We start from the raw sequence: 18,080 nt of genomic DNA, 5'->3' as shown, positions 1-18,080 counted from the left end.
AAAAATCATAATAAATTCTAATTCAGTTATGCTGACTATTAGTTGGAGGAAGGGGGAGACTCATACCTTTCAACTTCTTTGTTCAAAAATTCTTGAGAAAGACAAAAAGAATGGAGAGACAATGGCCCAAATTCAGGGATTATTTTAAGTATTACTTTAATTCACTTAAAAATGTTAGCAGAACTACAAGTTTTATATCAACATGCAGATTCTGAACAATAAGATATATAAAACCCTAATGTCTAGCATTATTGACTATTGATGTGGTATGATATGATACGATATGATATATGATACGATCAAGAAAACATAACTAAATTCTACAAATAGCAAACCCTTCTTTTCATAATAAAGTAAAAACCTGCCTTTTGCAATGTTTGTTAATGTGGTCTCTCCTGCATAATCTCACAATTCAGTTACAAATGTCCCACTTTTTGGATACCTGAAAAATGTCTAGCTTGTACAGAAAGTGAAGTATTCATTAAAGATTAAGGACTTCAGTTAGTTTTGAGTGCACCTTGAAAAAAATATGACACAATGAGCTGTGATGTTCATCAGGAAATTATGGACTGACTCATATGCAAACCTTTCAACTGTACCTGATTCATACATCTCAACTGTCCTGATTTTCGCAGATATTTACATCATATTTCTGGTCTATTACTCTTAAAATGTATGGTTTTGTGGCAAATCACTGAGGACTGAAGTCACTAAATAATGACATACATTTGGGTTTCAAATTAAATTACATATCCTTCAGTAAATGCATGCCAACACAAATCCTGTTATTCTAGCAGCTTTCTAAGCTGATAAGAGCAATATTTAAAATGTGTCCCTATTTTTGGGCCTTCACCCCCCCCCCCATTATTTTAGGCTTTGTTCAGATTTCCTGTGATAAGAGATTGAGAGATATGACCTGATTATGAGAAGCATTCCTCAGTGGAAGTCTTAAGAACTCTATGCTGTGCATTGTTCAGTATTGAAATGGAATACCTCAGTGCCACATATTCCTTGCTGCTAAGAATCCGATACATTTCCGTTAAACCCCTACCAGTTCATCGCCCTGCACAGACTTGAATTAGCTACTAAATGCGAGGGTAAAGTAATAGGCGGCATTTTATTGCTGGCGTAGCTGTAGCCCGACGTGTCTACCATGCTCATTGGCCAGCAGGTTCGTTGTGACTATTTTTGTATGCGTACTTTACCCAATCAATGGGCCCTGCTGTATGCAAACTAGTAAGATGAGATTGGAGGTCAGAGCCCCTTCTAAAGAGAAATAGCTGGGAAATAACCTGTACATGAAAAAAAAAAAAACAAAGTGAACGTAGCTGGTCCACAAGTGGTAGGAGTTTAACAGTGAATTCAGCTATTTGTGGTATGACAACACCTTACTGTACACCTAACGGGACAACAGAAACTTATATGACAGTGTTACAGATGTATTGGTGACATATAAAATGAAATACCGGCAGCGCAAACTTGTAGGTGTTTATAACAGCAAAATAAATACTAAGCAATGTGTAGAAGATGTATCACAGCAGAGCGAAGTAGTAGGGCTTTAATACACTAAGTGGCTGACATATATGACAGACTAGACATTACCAAAATGCTTACATTTACCAACATTCAATTTCTATTCAATTATTCAACAGTGTATGAATCCTTGGAAATGTAACAGCACAAGGTACGGCTTCACTTCACAGCAGCGCGGAGTGGTAGGGCTTTAATGGAAAAGTACCAAGAATCCTTTTAAAAACAAGGCCAACCTTAGCAACCATGGCGCCCAAGTTACACATTTTGGGGGTCCCCAGGCTGACCTCACCACTTGCCATCCCACCCTCTCCCCAAACTTCCACCCACTGGCCTCCTGGGCATAAGATTATTTCAAATTAGGTATCAGGAATGCATGCTATTACTATATATTAAAAACAAAATAATATCTTTATTTATTATCTTATATATGTTTTAAACACAGCGCTAAGCAGGCTATGCTCCTCTGAAGTAAGCTAAACTGAAACATGAATGCTGGTAAAACTTTCTGACTAATCACAGTCCTCAGTGATTAGCTCCATATCCAATGTGATGGGATGCCAGGATGTCCAGACAACTCAGTGACTGGGGGTAGGCTTGATGGTTGCAGGGAGATGGTTAGCCAAAGGGAACGAGAACATTTTCTAAATACAGTTATACATTCTCATATCATGGCACTCTCTTCTTTTTCATGAGTTTCCAATCACCTCCTGCACCTGCTCTGAACTGTTAAAGTCCCTTGCCAGGTTCATTCTTATACCTTGTTGCAGTCATAAAACTGTCGAAATTTCTCAGAAGGATCAATAATAATAGTAATAATAATCATTGTCTCAGGTCTCTTCTTAGAAGCAGCATTGCTCACACACCCACACACATAAACTATTTCTGAAAGTTTATTTTTATTTACTTAATTATTTGTAAAACCAGGTAAGTGGACCAATGCTTGTAGATCAGTTCTAGTTATACCTCATGCCGCAAGGGCAAAAGTAAAGATTACTTGCAGAGAAACGTTATGTCAGCCACTAAGCAGCATATTTAGGCAGGTGGGAAGACATCAGAATGCCTAAAAGAAACCTATATGGATGTACATACCTAAACAATCCTAACCTGATGTGTGATTTACTGTGGAGTTGACTGGTAAGAGAAGTTTTATTTGAATTTATATTTTATTTGTTATCACTGTTTTTCACTGTTTGTAGGTAGGAAGGGATAGCTTGTTAACAAGATTTACTTTGATTCATATTTGTTGTTTTACCTTTAATTTCACTGTTGGTCGTTAGAAAGGGATAGGTTTTAAGACAGGCAAGCTCTAGCCATCCCAAGGGGCCTAGACAGCTATAAATTCACACAGACTGTAGAGAGGAAAATCCGGAGCATATCTAAACAATCCTACCTTGGTTTTTGGTTTATCGATCTTTACTGTCAAAAAGAAATGCAACTGTGAGCGATAGTGAATGATACTTTGTGTTCGACATAAAGGTATTACAGCTTTTGCCTAGCTTGCAGAACTTGCACAGTCAGAACAACTTTACTGTACTTACTTTAGTATTTAGTTCTGTATTGCTTGTGTGATGTTTGTCATAGAATTTGATTTAAGATCTCTTTGAATTCTGTAATGACTGATTTTAATTATTCTTTTCTTTTACAATATTTTATTCATTTGAAGCTGAATATGGATTCCTTAAATGAGTATGCAATTAATTATTGGCTAATGTACAAATATCTTGTACAGTGTAATAAATGCTATGCTTATTTAAATGTACCAGCTGATAACACTGGTGATCTGTGTTCCTCGTGTCAAAAGTTGGATGATTTGCTTACCATTGTTAGAAGTAAATTGACTTAATGATGATGACTGCACTTGTGCAATTAGCACGGCTTGGAGAACTGTTGTTTCATCTATTAATGACTGGACTGGTGAGATAAAAATGTTAGGGAAAGAACAAATAGAACACATTTAGGAAATGATGCATCTATTGTCTGTAAAGGTCACTCATCCCCTATGAAGTAAGACGATGCCCTAACAACTTTGGAATTCTGGATGCAAGTATTCAGCAATCTGAGGATCCAGATTGTTTAGAAAGAAACAAAAAAAGAAAGAAAGGAAGATGCTCACAGTAAATAACAAGGAAGAAAAAGAAACTGAGTAATGTCTGTAAACTAAAGAGAATACATACTAAAAAGGACACTGCTTTGTTATGTAATACAGGTTACAGGGAAGGATAATATTTTTCTATCAGGAAAACCTTCAGTCTACAGAAAAAGGCATCATTTTTCCAAAAGAAAAAGTAGAAAAAAGAGGCATGAGGTAGGTGAAAAGGAAGAAATTAAAACTGAACCTGGAAGGATTGAAGAACATTACTGTAAGAAAAAAGAAGAGAAAGACAAATGTTGACTACATGACTCAAGTTGTCAATTTACAACACCAGCTGGATGAGAACTTAATACACAATGAAAACAGTGGGATTAATAAGACTAAAAGTGATGAAGATCTAGCCTTCATAACAATTAATAGAGCAGATATTACTGTATTAGAATTTGAAGATTCTTCAGAGATGGTCAGCAAAGGTATTCTTGTAATTGGAGATATAATTATTAGAGGAACTGATACTTATATTGGCAGAGAAGATAATGAACATCGAATAATGTTATGCTTGCCAGGAAGAAAAAATAGAAGATGTGAGACAAGCCTTGGAACACCTTAGTGTAAGGAAGTACGGATCTGTTATTCATGGTGGTACAAATGATCTTATCCGCAATGATTCTCTGACTGTTAGTAGGGAACTGACAGCCCTCTTAGATAATGTATAGCTTGTACTGATTTTAGCACATATTTTCACAAATCATCTATAGAAACAATAGTCAGGACACCATGAATTAAATAATTTTTTGGTGTAATACATGGACAAAATGTCCTGTTAAAAAAAAATGGAAATGTGTAGTGCATCCAATCCTAGTTTTGGGCACACATGTATTCAGACAGGATGCCATGCATTTCTCAAGATCAGGGAAGAGAATTTTTGCAGCAGATATTTTGCAATATTTGACAAACACTAGGCAGGATTTTTGCCAGGTTGAAAATTTAACATTTCACAGATAGCAACATCTGATGCATCTCTGATGCTTGTTAATGCTAGGAACATTAATAATAAAGTTTTTTAACTGGAAAATGTGCTATGTTCCCACAAGATTGATGTTGTCATTTGTGAAACATGGTTAAAGAACAATGACTGGAAACCAGTTCTGTCAGGGTATAAATGTTCTTACTGTAACATACATTCTAACAAAAAAATCAGGTGGATGTGTTATGATAGGGATTAAAGATAATTATTAGACCTGTGGTTATTACATGTTGAATGATAACAACAATACTATAGACTATGTAACTGTGACAATAAAGACAACCCTGGAACATATAACAATTGTTGGTGTATAGACCACCAAAGACAAGTGCAGATTCCCAGAGGAATTAATACATTTCTTTGCATGAAACACAGGAGGGAAGATTAATATTAGCTGGGGACTTAAATTTACCAGAAACAGACTGGAATAATATTGATTCAACAACATTAGTAAGGAAATTATTCACAACGTATATTCAGGAATAACAATTGCTTCAGATTGTAAAAAACTACCAGGGGCGGAACATACTAGACATTCTTTATGTTCCTAAAGAAATTACTGTTACTTCAAGTCAAGTTTAACCACCATTGATGTGCAGTGATTATGGGGTTATAAAAGTTAATTTGTTGACAGATAATTCTGCCAAACTGAAATCTAAACCAATACACAGAAAGTTAATTACAGATTATATGGAAGCAAAACCGTCACTATGTAAAACGAACTGGAGTGAGATGTTCAAATGAAGAACTGCAGACTGAATGTGGAAAGTTTTAAAAGAGAAATTAAGTGCAAAAAAATCCAAAAAATGTTTAACATCAGGATTTAGGCATACAATGTCAGGGGGATATATTTCCATATGAACAAGATATCTGATTAAGGTGAGAGACAAAAAAAATATAAGAAATGGAAGAGAGGTTGAACTACAACTTTAAAAACTGAAATAAACAAGATAGACAAACAGATTAAGCATAGTGTGAGACAAGATCAAGAAAATTTTGAAAAAAAATTATATAAAGATATTGAGCACAATAGGAAACTTTTTTATAGATGCATAAGTTGTGGAAGGAGTAAAGACATACAAAATGATAAACTGTGTACAGATTCTAAAATTTATTCTCAGACACAACAGACTATACACGTATTTACAAAATCTTATGCAAAACAGTTTGGCTCCACAAAAGGGGTGATACATTGTCCTAATGACATCCAGATAACCTCAGATACTTGAATCAAATTAAATTATATTGAAAAAGAACTGTGCAAACTGGATCCAAACAAAGCACAGGGAGGAGATGGAATTAGTAATAATGACCTATATTTATCATTCACTAGGATCTTATAAATATGGGGAGATTCTTCAAGATTGAAGACATCCACTTACTAAACCTGTCTTTAAGGGAAAGGGGAGTAGGACAAACCCAAAGCCATATAGACCCTTAAGTCTACTTTCATGTTGTGGAAACATAATGGAGAATAATGGGAAATGTAATATTGGATAAGTTATTGTCAGAATTGGATACATTGGGAGTTGAAGCCATATATCATCATGAATATGTTGAAAATAGATCTAGTGACGCCTGTAACATGATATTCTATAACAATATAATAACAGCTATGAATGAAAAATTGTGCTGTGATGTAATTTATACAGATTTAACTTCAGCATTTGACAGGGTCATACACAAAACAATGATCAAAAAAATAGAACAACTAGGTACTGATGTACTCTTGATAAGATGGATAGCTGCATGGCTTATAAATAGGACATAGCAAATAACGTACAGCAACTGGACGGGTGAAATCCTTGGTTACAATCAGCATGTCCCACAGGGCTCTGTCCTAGGCCCTTACTTGTTTAGAGTGTATCTTTCAGACCTAACTTTTTCATCTGAGGTATTCTACAGTCTATATGCAGACGACCTGAAATTGGGTAAACTGATTACATGTGTTACAGATAAGGCATGTCTGCAAAATAACAACTAAATTGACCATTTGGGCACAGGAGAATAATATGCTGATAAATACATCAAAAACTAAGCATATGAGATTTGGGAGACATAAACTGAAAGGTGAATATTTAATACAGCACACAGTAATTGAAACTGTAGACTCATTTAAGGACCTGGGTATATGAGTATCTCCAGCTATGAGTTTTTCTAATCATATCAACCAATTGGTTAATGATAGTTATAAAACTATAGGTTGCATAAAAAGATGTATAAAGTCTAGGAAATCAAAAATTATGAAGTCATTGTTTGTTAGTTATATTAGACCCAAACTTGAGTATGGAATAAGAATATGAAAATCCTATAAGAAAACAAGTGTGAGTAACTGGAAAGAGTACAGTGGAAATATAGCAAGGGCATCCATGGATGTGAAAAGTTAGGTTATTATGAAAGACTAAAATATCTGAACTTGTACAGTGTCTCTTACAGTTATCTTAGAGCAGATCTTATTCAGGCATATAGGGCATTTAGAGACAACTACCTCTGGGAATGTTTGGGGTTATCAAAAAGTACTAGAGAATCATCAGACAACCTATGTAGAACATTCAGTTGCACACCTTGTTGCTGGTTGTGATATACTACTGGCTGAAGGACTGTATACTGAAAGGCATAATAATGTGGCAAGATTGTTGTACTAGGGATTGTGCAAACATTATGGTATTGAAGTGGCTGAAAATCCCTTGAAATATGAGCCACAAAGCATCTAGAAAATGATGAAGTTTGCATCACATGGGATCACCCATTGCCAGCAGTTCAAAAGATAGATGCTAGAAAACCAGGTATAGTGGTCCATGAAAAGAAGACAAAAGTAGCATTGATCACTGAAATTGCTACGACCAGTAACTACAGTGTCTTGCATACAGAGAGACATAAAGTCATGAAATATCAGGATTTGCAGGCAGAAACGAGAGCAATGTGAAAGAAAGATACCCAGACAGTTCCAATAGTAGTAGGAGCAACGGGTCTTATAAAATAGAATCTACAATCGTATTTAGATATGTTACCAATACATGTAACTATACAAATTGCAGAAGGAGTCATTACTAGGCACATTGTGGATGCTGCGAAGAGCACTTCTGAGTGACATCAAAGACTGAAACAATACTAATTTCATGAACTTTAATTGTACTTTGACTTAAGAATGGGGCCATTCCTGTCATGGTATTAGAAACCCAAAAGTCTTGGAGAAATTAAAAAAGATTCTATAGGAATGAGAAGTGTACTAATTGGTTCTCTGACAGAGTAGGTGATGCATGGTTCAGACTACCAAATTACATTAAAGCAAGTACTAGCTTAGATTTTTTTTTAAGAACAGCCTAGACACTTATTATGGGAACAAGTGTTTTGGCATATTGGCAAGCTAGAAGGGCATTAATGCCCATGCTTGAAATATTTGTATGTATGTATGTATGTATGTATGTATGTACAAAGAACGCATAAAAGTCACACAATTTGTTCAGCTTTCAGCAACAGATTACCTCCATTCCTCCCCAATCCAGTCCAACCATTTTCTACTTTAACATTTGTATTTGTCAGTTCTCCCCAACATTTTATATGTGACTCTGAAATTAAGGCAGCCTTGCAATATATTTATGAGTCAGATGTTTCTGTTACTGCTTTCTCATTTTTACCAAAGTGGGATACTTTTTCTATTCACCTCTGTCTCCCTCTACTGAGCATATACAATTTGTGTTTCACTTTTCATGGATTATTTTGCTCCTATCTGCATCTGCAGAAAGTGTCTCTCAGCCATACTGTTGAATTGGGGATGTTCTGTCATATGTCTTGGTGATTTTATGTGACCTCACATGATACTATGTTTGTTGTTTTGTCTGTGCTGCCTGAAGCTGAAAAAACAGCGGTATACTACATGACAACAAGAGAAGCAAAAAAAAAAAAAAAAACATAGTAACGCAATCTTCATATCAGACATAGTATTGATATCTTCTGCATTGGTAAATGGAGTGATGCACAAAACTAAATGGTTAATCCAGCGTCAGTTTTGGATTAGTTCAGCAACAACTACTACCATCCCATGGCAGAATGAGCAGTTAACGCTGTGAGTCAGTGAAGTGTTATACATCTGTATTATTGTTATTTTACTAACTCATACCTCTTAACTGTACAGATTTTTGCAGAATGTCCAGATTTTTGCCTCATATTTTTGGTCTGCTTTTCATAAAATTGTGGTTTTCTGGCAAAGTAGTGGCAAATCATTGAAGATTGAAGTTATAAAATAATGTCAGACATTTGAGCTTCAGACTTCATACCCTTCAGAAAGTGCATGTTAATGCAAAACTTGTTATTCTAGCAAATGTCTAAGTTTGCGGGAGCAATATTTAAAAATTGTCCCCGTTGTTGGGCCTCTGTACCACTTTTATTTATGGCTTTGTCCAAATTTCTTACTCTAAGATGTTGAGAGGTATGAATGAGTACAGTGAATGATTGGAAATGCAGTCCTGTCCTTTAATGAGACTGGTATCTACTGCAGAAGGAAGACTTCAGGTATGAAGATGTCTCGCTCTGTGCTGTAGTGACTCCTAGACAAATCTTGTGGGCCACACATGACATAATAATCTATCTTACCACATCCCATTGTGGGGGGCTCTGTAGTAGCAGGAGCCAAATAGGTCCAAGGGCCTTGCATAGCAACTAATATTGAATCAGTTCAGTATTTTTAAATGCAAAGAAGCAAATTTGAACAATATTGTAGCTTCTTAGCTATAAACTTCACATTTAGTGCGTTTTCCGCATTAAGATAAGTGGTCAGGGTTGCCACCTTTTCAGGCGGACGAAGTGCAACAGGTTTTACGGACACGTAAGATTTTTGCAGGAAAGCTGTACCCACAGTGCAAATGACTTGACTTCACTGTTTTGCAAGAATAAAAGTGCAGTGTGTAGAATTTGACTTGCTCCTGCTGTTTCATGAAAAACCGAGATGTGTCTAATATAAACTAATAACGTTATATGACTATAACAATTTAGGAAATATTTTGCCTAATATATCCGGACATTTGCTGTTTTCAAGAGTTTTTTTTTCAGTACGGAACTGCCCAAATAGGATTTGTCCTCCTGTATTCAATAGGCACGGGTAATATTAGAAGAGACGTTTCACGTTTTGAGGATGGAAAGTTGAGAGTTATACTAATAGCATTTTGTTTACACAAAACAAGATTATTCCAATGGTCCTTAATTGGGTAAGAGCTGAAAACTGTGTTTTCAGTAAAATGCATCATGAGAAAGGAATCACCTACTCCAATAAAAGTAATACAATGTTAGGAAAAAAATGTATTGTTTTTTTTTCTTCTTCTTCTTCTCATTGCTTCCCATTTATGTACAAGGGAAGAGTTCATAACAAGACTTAGATGCGATCCGCAGAGAAAATTAATCTGCGCCTTTTACGAGTTAACATTTGGAAAATTGCAATTTTTTTCAATGACTGAAAACTCGAGTGCGTTCAAGCACTGCAGTACTCTTCTGGAACTAAATAATTCCTTCTTCAGCAGCTGAACCGGTTGTGCATTTTTACTACAACAGGTAGGGCAGTAGGACCTGACGGCATTGCCTTGGTGACTTGCTGCTTTGGGCGTACGCAGGGTAAGGGCGGGGGACTGAGTACCAGGCTGGTTTAGGGCTTCAAGTAAGTAGTGGGAAGGCATTGCTACATTTTCTCTGTGGTAACAAGCTGTAGTAGCGGCCTACAAGGTAAAAATGATGGGCTATAGTATTTTTTATTATGTTGATTGTGAATGTCTTATAGTGGGCTGCAGTGATGTTGTCTTTCTTAAAGGAAAAGGTAGCTATTGCCCAAAGAAAACCAGGGTTCGGTGTCTTAATTTAGCATATGACAGAAGGTTTTGTTTGAATACGTATAAGTTGTGTATTTCTTTGGGCGACTTCTCATATCGGTCATATGGCTTATACTGCGTTGTTAAATTTAGCAGTCCACGTTTTGTCGTCAACCGCTTCACTCTAGTGTTAAAAACAAAACGAAGTGTCTTGTTTAATAATTGAAGGAAAATGTTTTGGTTTATTTTGTAAATTGCAGTGTTGTGTAGAATTCTTGATTCTGACAATATGTATTATTGATGCCGCTTTATAAAAGTAGATTAGTGTAAGTGGTTTCCTACCCGCAATCTGGGCACCCAATCGTGCCTCAGCAGTTTCTTGGCCCTTGATATTGTATAACAGGCGCTCTGCAGACTGCCTGAGGTGCAACAGTGTCACTTTGAGATGCAAGACTTTCAGGACTGACTTCTGTAATGTGTATTTCCGCTTATGGTATTTTAGAAGTGGTGGGCTGACTAGTTTTCATACGTTGATGACATATTATGTGCTTGGGTTATCCTTGTCTTGTCTGTCCTCGTTTTTAAAAGCTCAACTTTCTCAAAACTGGCAATTGTCCTGAACTTTTGTAAATGTTTTCCAACATTTTCTGAAACTCTTGCAGAGATATTTAAGCGAGACACCTTCTTGTATAGTGGGAAAATTCCTGAAAACTCCCGAAACAAAACTTTAAAGTCAGCCCCCCCCCCCCCAAATGAGTGGGCACGTCTTTAAAATCACCCCCCCCCCCCCAAAATCGAGTGGGTAACTCCCCGGGAACTATTTAAAGTCCCCCTCCAATCGAGTGGGCATATAGGCAGTGTCGTTGAGTTAAATCAGCAGATGTTGGCTGTAATTCATCGGACAGGTTTGGGCGCGGTCACTGTTAATGAAATTGGAACACATTCTCATCCTTCCCTCGCCCTTACTGGTGTTGCTGGTAAGCAATTACCACAAGCAGCCAGGCGGTATTGTGTTAACCGTGTGTTATGTTTTAAATGTCCCTTTGTGGTGGTAATTGTTCCTTTTAACCCCATCCAAAACAACATGGGATGTTGTCTTAATTCATAGCTCTCAAGTCATTATGAGGAATTTATTTAATTTTGAGTGGGTCCACGTTTCTCATAGTTCACGTTGAAAGCCCCCCCCCCCCCGAAGGATTATTTAAACACCTGTGGCAAATAACATTCAATTGCATTAAAATAACTCTAAGTAGAAAGTAATACAGTTTAAATTGTAAAACTTTGTAGTTGTAATTGTTCTGCATTTTGCCCATTTGTGCCAAATTCTGGATATGGGCATTTGAGTTACATACCCAGCTGTGTCACTTGTGTCTGTGAAATGTTAATTTTTGGTGGTGGGAAGAATGTGTGACTCAACTGCCCAGAATTTTGCAGAATGTGCACATATTTGTCTCGTGTTTGTGGTCTCTTCCTCGTAAAAATTTGTGAATTTCTGGTAAGTCATTGAGGACTAAAATCCACATTTAGATTAAGTATCCTTCAGAAAATGCATGCTAATGAAAAAGCCTGGCCTTCTAGCAACTTTCTTTTGTTTAGTCTATAGGAGCAATATTTAAATTCTGACTATGTTGAGATGGTGTATCCAAAATAGTAAGAATGGGGATGGTATTGAAAGGCATGTTATAACTTGGCCATCTACTGTTATTGCTTTTGCTTGGTTTGGAGTTGGGAATATATAGTGTTATTTTAACCCAGTAAAGACAACTGTCTTTGTCTTATAAAGAGTGATCTGACTGGATAACACTTTAAGCTGTATAGAGTAGTGATGTTTGTAGAGAATGTGGAGCTTAAATCCAGTTCTGCACTGTGAAGCTCCTTTGTTTTTTGGAGGTGCACTTGATTGTGGTTATTTAGCAAATGTGACATTGGTAAAAGTTGATATGTCACACTTTTTTGTGTGTATAGGTTTGAGCATGTCTTGGTAATAGCCCAAAAAGCTTTATGATTTCAATGATAGTTGAAGTAGTAGCAAAGGAGGCAGGAGCTCCAGGGGTACAAGCAGTAATGCAGCACTAACACTTTTTCCAGGAATACGGTGCCGTGCAGTCCCCTCATTGTGGGATGCTCTGTTTTTTGCACCCCAGTGAAGTGTACCAAGTTGCACTGCCTTGGAGTAAAGGGAATAATTTTAGCTTTGCTTGAAAACTAAGCATTCCTTCTGTCTTTAAGGTATGATAGTTTGAAGTGTGTGTATTTTAGTTGGTGTTAGGGTTTTGGGTGATGTAGCACTTTTGCAAAACCAGCTTATGTGTATATAGAGTTGCATTTGGTTTAATGTAAAAGTGTTGCATTTGTGTTCTGGTGGGAGATGTGTTTTCTACTGGGATTTGTATGTGGCGTGGTCATGGTGGGCAAGAGTTGCTCCTAAGCATAAGGGATATTCTAGGCATTACCATCAGTCTGATATTAATTTAGTTTTAACATTAAAGACTTGATTTTATTACTGGGAAGGGGAGACATTTTGAGGTGTATTGCCAATGATTTCATAAAGAAATTGTAGAAGAGGGAAATGGTACATCTGGTGCACTAATGTTTAATGTCAGTAATACAGCATTGTAAGAGTTTACAAAAAATATATAAATTGTCACTGTATCATAAGGGTTCCATAAAAAGGAAGTAAATGCAAATAAATGATCAATTCATAAAATATTGACATAGCTAATGGTCTAAGGAGCGTAGACAACCAGCTTTGACCCTTGTGTCAGTTAGAAAGATGGGATTCTGTAAGAGCAGCATGTAGTCACTCCAGGGAAATTGCATCATTGTGTCTCACTGGTGCACCTATGACTAAGTATAAGGCATTCTGCAGCCCTCCTAGCATCTGCCAGAAATAACTTGGTCATAATTCCTTATGAAAAAAAATCATAAGATTGGTAAACTTGAACAGTTAAACTTCAAGAGCTGTCATTTTATAGATTACTTAAAAGTAGCTGCTTTATCTGTAGAGGAAGTAGGTGATATGGCTTTGTTTTGAAAGGAAATGCCTTGAATTAAACACACACGTTTGAACATATTTGTCTGGAATTCTCTGAAGATCAGATTCAGGTTTGGATAACCCATTACCAAAAGAGAAAAGGTATGTGTATACATGGGTAACAGCCTAGTCAATCATGGAAGGCAATGCATATCTGTTGCAGGCAGCCTGTTATTAGTGCTGCTCTAAACCTAGTGTTGGTGTGTTGATGGTAGAAACTCTTATTAAAGGCTGCTGGGTTGTAAGCTGGAAAAGCAAAATGTAAACCAGAATTTGAGAGAGAGGAGTGTTGGTTGTTTAGTTGAGTAGATGATATGCTTTTAGGAATATGGCAAATAAAATGTGGCTATTGTTGCTCATCCTGCAAATAGTGTGGCAAGGTGGTGGTGGTTGAGTTGTAAAAACTTGCTGGGATTACATCTGAATTTTTCTTTTTCTTTTTTTTGCTGACTGTGCATGCATTCTTATTGGCCATTTATGCAACAAATCCTTGTGGCTTTCCTACAGCTTAGTTTCCTATGCTGCAGTCTCTGATAAGCTCAAGCAGTTGGCTGTTTGGTTCTCTTAGGTTTTAAAGGGTATAACTGGAGCAGCTTTTGGTATTTACATTTGAGAAATGTATTGAGTGTAATCTTTGTGTAGTTGCACATTCTAAACTCTTGATGTAACTCATTGTACCCTTTGTATTTGTGTATTTTAATGGTCATGGGTTGGGGCTTTTGCTGTCGTTGCTAGCTTAACCATTGGCTAGTGATTAAAATAAGGGGATTAAAACATTGTCGATGCACAGTTTCACAAATTGCTGAATACATCCTGATTTCATAATGCTTGTCAGAAGGTTCTTGAAAGATGAATTGCTTGCTTACCTTACCCATATTTCTTTTTCTAAGGTGTTTGTAAAGGAGCAGACTTTTTTGTTTCATGGTAAATTTTTTATGGTACTTTTCCGTTAAACCCCTGCCATTTTGCGATGCTTGTTTGCCGGTATTTCAGAAATTCTGGCTTCTTTGGATACATACACTACAGCTGTTGGGACAATGAACAAGTAGGATTTTGAAGATTGATTCAAAGGGTGGAGAAAAAAGGGAGTATAGCGTTCTCTTACAGCAAGCTTCAATGAAAAATTGATAAAGCCAAGATGAGAAAAGAACAGTACAAGAGAATTATGTGTAGGTGAGGTAACACAGGACAGTTGGTTTCCCTTTTGTGTATTGTAACTCTTCAAACACAAATTTTATTCTCGATGTTAAGAATTGACACTTTTTGTCAGCAGAAGGTGGAATATACTGTATTTAAATTTGTTACCAGAAATGTCTTTTGTATAGGGCTGTTGCACAGTCTGCCATAGTGTTCATAAGGTTGATGCATTTAACATTTGCAAAAGCATTTTAGGATTAAACTTAATTCCACGTAAAAGTTTTATTTTTTGTGATTTATTTTCACACTGAGACTGATTAACACTGAGTATTTATAAATAGTTTGATTCTAGAAATACTCACGTCTGGGTTTGAACAGAAAAGTAAATTACAGATTTGGAATCTTACTTTTGCCAGTAAGAATGAGTTGAGAAATATAAAGTTATTTCAGATTTACAAAAAATTATGGACAAATTAAGACTTGAGAACTGGGATATAGAAGTAGTGCATCTTTATTCATGAAGGGGAAAGTAATGCAGATGTTCACATCATTACAGTGATCACCCTAAACATTACTTTAGATGTGTGGAAGCATTTTTAAAGTAAGACTGTCCTGAGCCCTATTTTTAGTATAGGGGATATAGGCATATAATGTACTTTCTTATAAGACTGAATTTTTGAAGATTGGTCATTTAAATGTTCTAAAATTTGCTAAGAGCAGTGCTTGTACTATGACCAGGGACAGGATGAGGTGGTAGTGGTGTTAGGGTAGGCAGCCAGTTCCGACCTCTAGTGTGTTTACAAACTGGTAGGGTTGAGGTTTTGTCTGCCGCTAGTGGTAGTAGAGAGAGGGAAGTTCTTTAACTGTAGGTTTTGGGGTTAATAAGAGGAAGAGAAGGATTGATGCATCTGGGTGTTAACATTTGTAGAAGGATCTTCCTTTTTTCTTAACAATAGCTTTAAAGAGGTTTAGGACAAATTAGGTTGTTTTTTGGTTAGGTTGAAATGGATGGTGACATCTATTTGTGTGATGCATGTTAGATTTGTGACGGGGATAAACAGAGTAGGGAGCAATACATTTTGGGATGAAGGGAATTGATTTTCCTGAGTGAATTGTGTGAGAAAGTGGTAATTTTGCTGCAGTAGATTTTTAAGGCATGCTGGTATAGTGGTATCTTGCCTAGATAGGCTGTTGTGTGTAGCCTAGATAGGCTGTTGTGTGTAGTCTTTCTTAGTTCACACCCAAGAAACTAATACAAGGATTAACGTCTTACAGTTTCTCACACCAGCAAGTTACGAGTGCAACTGGCAAAAATTGCTCTCAAAAATGTGTGCGCACATGTGCCTTAAGGAGGTTGTTTTTGTAGCCTTTAAAGCTGTAACACACAGCTGCTAGATCTAATGCTGTAAGTGGAGCTTTAGTGTACTAAAAGCCGAGAGAATTGTCTGCGTGCAAGTACTAAGCTACTTTTTCTTTTTCACTGTGTCATAGAAAATGGACAGACAAAAATGGCTCTGACCCTGTAACAGCTTTAAAGCTTCTGTATTATGTCTCACTGGTACACAAGTGTCGCTCTTCAAAGTCTTAATAGCTCTAAGCCTGTTTTGCATTTTTCTGCTGCTCTGTGGTGCCAATTTGTCAGTGCTATAGCACAGCAGTCAAAAGGTACTAAGTGTTTCTTGAATTTGGAGTGGAAGTGTGGCACTGCACTAGGCAACTGCCTTAAGTTTCAGCAAATACTTTTTTTGCCTGGTAAAAAAAGGTTTCATCTTAAAGGTAAAGTTGACTCTTCTTTTTCTGGCATTCCCATGTAGAAGCCTTGCACCTTGAGGAGGCTGTTACAAGAATAGAGACTGGTAAATCTCAGAACTTTATGTACGACGTCTGCGGTAGCATTTGAGTATGAAATGCTAATAATTGCATGTTGCAAGAATCCTATTTGCTTACTGTATGGTTTCTCTGCATATTTGTACAATCTGTTAAAATAGATTAATTGTGTTGGAACCTTTTTTCTGTTTTTTCCTCATTTTGTTTTGTTTTTCTCAGTTTTGAATATGGGACATTACCCAGATGGGCTGCCTGGTTAGTTGAACCGTGAGTTACTGCTAATAAAACTTTTTTCAGTGAATGTGAAAAGCTGTGTGTGGTAGAGCCATTTTGTTTACAAGCTCACAGTGAAAGTTGAGCGTCCACTGAGGTGGGAACTGTAATAATAAACTGTGCATAAGCCTTCAACTGATTGTTCCAGGGGTGTGAAAATCTATGATGGTTAACTTGAACAATCTTATTTTATTGTGTTCATCAGTGTGCTCCCCTTTTTATACCGCTGGCAGATGTTGGTGAAGAAAGCTGTTTCTTAAAATCTTACAGCTGCGAGAATCTTTTACTTGTATCTGCATCAGTATAATGTTAAACCTTGTTACTTTTATCATACAAATAAATACATAAATGGCACAGTTTTTAGTACTTTAATTTAGTGTGGGTTTTTTTTTTTTTTTCTGTCCTGTTGCCAAATGTTTTCTTAGTTTCATCACCATCTAGTTAATGTATCCATTGTGTCTAAATTTATGCCACAAACGCTGAACCACTTGCAGCTTCCTCATTACAGGTTAGACATGACATTTTGGAAACCTGATTTCACTACAGACCTGTGGAGTGTTGGTTTTGATTATGCATCTGTGGTATTTGTACAGAAATGTCTTTGTATAACCAAAAATATATTGAATGCATTGCACCCTGATAACACTAATTTGTATGTGATTTGACAGTCCGGCAGTCACTTTCATTTGAGGACCAAACTGTAGTGCAACAAAGTAACAGTGAATGATCTGGAACTGATTTTATCTATTTTCTACTCTAAAATGTGCAAATTCTTCCAGACCCAGCATAATTATGTTTGCATCACCAGACGCCATTGCAACCTCAGTGACTGTTTTTTTTAAGTGCGTGCAAATAGTTTTTCTATTTGAGGACTGAGTAGTCTTGATCCCATATCTTTGCAGTGTTTTTTTGCTGGCTTTCCAAGGGGAATTATGCGAGTGTGTGTATATACACCCATCCTTGTGTATGTTGTGAAGTGGGCATTACTTGTGTATTTGACCCATGTCACACTTGCTTCCAGATGTATTGGAGCTGCTTTTCCATGCATCCTCCAGCGTTGGAGCTGGCTGGTGAGCCCTCCTTCATAGCCATCACCAGCAGGTATTCTCCCTACTGGTGCCTTCTTTGCTTTATCCCACCAAAAAACTGAGCTTGACTTGAGTGTTAATTCCAGGTGGTACATCCAGACCTTGGTTTACTGTTTAATCCCATGTTTCTAATGTCTTAGAACCTCTCTGCAATCATTTGTGTCTTTATCCTTCTGAAGTGTTTGCCTGTGTGTTTGTTGCTGCTTTTTTCCTGTCTTGCCTTATTGTTCTTTATCTTGGGCTTTGGCATCTGGTCTTTCTAATATGTAGATGT

At 36.8% G+C, this 18,080-nt stretch overlaps 1 protein-coding gene across 3 annotated transcripts in view; it reads left to right on the top strand.

The window, feature by feature from the left end:
- The first annotated feature begins 10,244 nt into the window (after positions 1-10,244).
- Positions 10,245-18,080, top strand: part of CAPNS1 (calpain small subunit 1) — an 855,931-nt gene continuing 848,095 nt past the window's right edge. Inside the window, exon 1 of one of the 3 annotated variants that reach the window (XM_044054119.1) lies at positions 10,245-10,299. The gene's annotated coding sequence lies outside the window, so the exon portion shown is untranslated. Of the gene's footprint in view, positions 10,365-16,693; positions 16,713-18,080 lie in introns of those variants that run through there. The other 2 variants (XM_044054033.1, XM_044054195.1) reach the window with 2 other exon arrangements.

This window comes from Protopterus annectens, chromosome 1.part0 (genome assembly GCF_019279795.1).
Source record: "Protopterus annectens isolate FY-2018-M chromosome 1.part0, PAN1.0, whole genome shotgun sequence".
Taxonomy (NCBI): domain Eukaryota; kingdom Metazoa; phylum Chordata; order Ceratodontiformes; family Protopteridae; genus Protopterus; species Protopterus annectens.
The sequence above is the reverse complement of the archived record's forward strand: the minus strand, read 5'-3'. Positions and strand labels throughout refer to the sequence as shown.